This window comes from Mus pahari, chromosome 10, assembly GCF_900095145.1.
Source record: "Mus pahari chromosome 10, PAHARI_EIJ_v1.1, whole genome shotgun sequence".
Classification (NCBI taxonomy): domain Eukaryota; kingdom Metazoa; phylum Chordata; class Mammalia; order Rodentia; family Muridae; genus Mus; species Mus pahari.
Genome location: NC_034599.1, coordinates 84,012,558 through 84,015,923, shown reverse-complemented (window position 1 = coordinate 84,015,923; position 3,366 = coordinate 84,012,558). Strand labels below are relative to the sequence as shown.

Sequence of the window (3,366 nt, the reverse complement as noted above, 5' to 3'; positions counted from 1 at the left end):
GAGGCAGAGGCAGGTGGATTTCTGAGTTTGAGGCCAGCCTGGTCTACAAAGTGAGTTCCAGGACAGCCAGGGCTATACAGAGAAACCCTGTGGTGAAAAAAACAAAAGAGAAAGAAAGAAAGAAAGAAAGAAAGAAAGAAAGAAAGAAAGAAAGAAAGAAAGAAAGAAAGAAAGAAAGAAGAAAGTGGAAGAAGAATTCCTTTCCTCTTAGGTGTGGACTGGGCTGTGACCAGTGTTGAATGAAAAGAGCCAAATGACAGCTAAGGTGTGCAGCTCAGGGAAGTGCGGCTCTGGGAACTGCAGCCTCACGCCTGCTCTTTCCTCTCTCTTGGATCACCTATCCCAGGGGAAGTGGGTGTCAAGCACTGTGGGGAGAGGTGAGGAGTTGAGGCCTCCAGCCAGCAGTTCTGTGAATGAACCATCTTGGTTGGGTCAGCTTTTGGAGCACTGTGGCCTGGCAAACGTTGCTATTGCAAACTAGAACCCTGAGCCAAGAGCACGTCTAAGCCGCTTCTGACCTCCTGACCCACAACTGCGAGACAGTGTTTATTTTCCAAGAACTGATGTTAACATAGACCCAGCACGTGACTGATCTATACATGAAATACTGGGCAGGCTGCCCACCTTTTTTTTGGTTGTTGTTACAAAACTCAGAATTTATTTTTAACCACTTGCTTGGATCATTGTCGTCTCATGTTATGTATAGGTTGCTGCTTGTGAAGACAGCAGCCAAGGGGATTCCCAGGCAGCCCTGGGGTCTGCTTCTTGCTTCCTTCTTTGATGGCCTTGTGAAGTTTCCAGGACTTTTTGAACAATAACCTTGTCCTATGATTTCATGGGGCTTGACAATCCTGGAAGCCCCCCTGTTAGCTTTCTGTCTAAACTCTACTCCACAGTTACCTGGCAACAGCCAGGCAAGGCGTGGCACACTATAAAAGGGGCTGCTTTTGCCTCTTAGTCTCGCTTCCCTCTTGCCTTCTTGGGGTCTTCCCTTCCCCCTTCCGTTCCCCCTCTCTCTACATGTTCACGGCCAGCCTCTACTTCTCTACTCTCTCTCCCTATCTGCCGATCTCTGCCTCTGCTACTCTCTTAACTCCCCTCCCCATGCCCTGAGTAAACTCTATTCTATACTAGACCTTCAAGTGGCTGGTTCCTTAGGAGAACGGGATGTCTTGGCATGGGCTGTCTAAGACACTCCCTTCCCCCTTACCTTACCACACCCCATAGAACATATCTTATACCTCTTTATCTTTTTATAAACAAATCACCCTCAAGGTTTGATACTCTCTTATCCACTTGCAATGCTGAGATTAGAACACAGGACCTTCAGCATGCTAAGCAAGTGCTATATCACCAAGCTACACCCAAGCTGCTGGCATTCTCTTATTGTCTTTTTTTTTTTTTTTTTTTTTTTTTTTTTTTTTTACTTCTCATCTGTGAACTGGGAAAGTAATAGTCTCTGCCTCAGAGGGGCTCTAGAAATTAAATATGCTGCACTTGGGATAGGGACTGGCCATGGTAATCGTTACATTGGAGGCCTTATTGTCTGTAATATGACAGGCTCATTATCATAGAATTTATAGTGACTGTTAAACTTACTGAGAATTTATTGTACCAGGAACCTGGTACTCCCTAAGCATTCCTGGGAAGTATTTTTTTTTAAAGATTTATTTATTTTATGTATATGAGTACACTGTAGCTGTCTTCAGACATCCCAGAAGAGGGCGCTGGATCCCATTACAGATGGTTGTGAGCCAGCGTGTAGTTGCTGGGAATTGAACTCAGAACCTCTAGTAAGGTAGTCAGTGTTCTTAATCGCTGCGCTATCCTTCCGACTCTATCTGGGGAATATCTTTATATTCATTATGCAAATGAGGGAACAGGCTTAATCAGGTCACATGATTTGTTTGAGGTTTGCCTGGTCCACAGCAGTGCTAGAATTTGGTCAGCGCTCTGATCATGTGTTCTTTGCTCGCAGGCTAGCCTTTAAAACTGTTTTTAAAATTTTAATTTGTGTGTATTTGTGAGTATGTGCACGTGTGTGTGCGTGCATGGCATGTGCACGGGTACACATGGAGTCCAGAAGAGGAGGTCAGATGCTTTGGAGCTGGAGTTACGGGCAGCCATGAGTTATCTAACGTGACTGCTGCGAGCCAAAGGAGCCGTCTGAAGTACGAGCAGCCAGTGCTCTCCACTGCAGAGCCATCTCTCCAGCTCCCAGGCTAACCTTTCCGAACTCAAAACCAAATAATAATAAAAGTAACCAACATAAACCCAGGAACTTCCTGTCTCAGATCAAGGATCTGCCTTCGTGTCCCACTGCAGCCTGCCTGTGCTTGCTCTAGTGCCGAAGGACAGGGGACCCAACCCTCCCAGCCTGGACAGAGACCTCTGGAGTACAACCTGGAGTTAGCAATGAATGGAAGCCTCTCTTGACACACAGTTTGGTTGGAGCTTGAGTGTATAATATTTGTAAATTAATTTCTCCCTGTGCAGCCAACCAGCTAATCTACTGACATGTTAATGTAAGTGGTGTAGTCTCTGAAGCTCCCGCTTGATCTAATACCTCAATGGGAGGTCGCAGACCAGGCATCCCCGAAGGAAGGTTTCCCCGATCCTCTCACTAAATTAAGGGCACCTTCTGGCCCCTTTTCAGGATGCAACATGCTCACTTTTGAAATCCCATCTGCTTCTCCAGGATGGACAGAGTAGGGGAAGAGACGGCAGCGCAGAGCGACGAGATCTCATGATCAGCACAGCAGACTCACAGGCACTCTCAGCTACCTCATGCATTGTCTCGGTGGGGACTGTGATCTTTGTTTTGACTGATGAAATGTATGCAAGACAAGAACGTTTCCAAGATCGCATGGGTGACAGAGCTGGGGCCAGCTAGGGTTCAGAGCAATGAGACCATCAATTAAGTGTGTTGGGGAGCAGTAGTTTGAACCCCAGGCTTTACCACAGAGCTGCATTTGAGCAGGTCTTAAAAGGACGTGCCCAAAGGATCTTACGCTTTGCTCAAAGAACGTCTTGAAGGGTCTGCTGAAGAAGAGGTAAGGCTGTGTAGTTGAATACATAGCAGGAGCAAAGGTCCTGGGTTCTAGATGCTTATTGCCCTCTGCCTAGTGGGACACGCCAGGCCATTGATCTTGTGCTCCAAGAGGGGAGACTTGGTAATAACAGTTCAGCAGCTTTCTAGGGTCACCTGACCTGAGGAAGGCCTCCTGTGATAGAGAAGTGGGTGTCTGGGAAAGTCAGGAGGGTGTTGTCTGAGAAACTTTGCCTAAAGATGACAAAGATGCTATGTGTTGCTCTAATCCTTGGCCGAAGGGAATCCTCTACTCTCCTCAGTACCTCTCTCTCTCT

The 3,366-nt window shown here is 46.8% G+C and overlaps 1 protein-coding gene across 2 annotated transcripts in view; it reads right to left on the bottom strand.

Annotated features, from left to right (window-relative positions):
• Nucleotides 1–3,366, bottom strand: part of Rasgrf1 (Ras protein specific guanine nucleotide releasing factor 1) — a 110,293-nt gene that overhangs the window by 45,675 nt on the left and 61,252 nt on the right. The window lies entirely within an intron of this gene.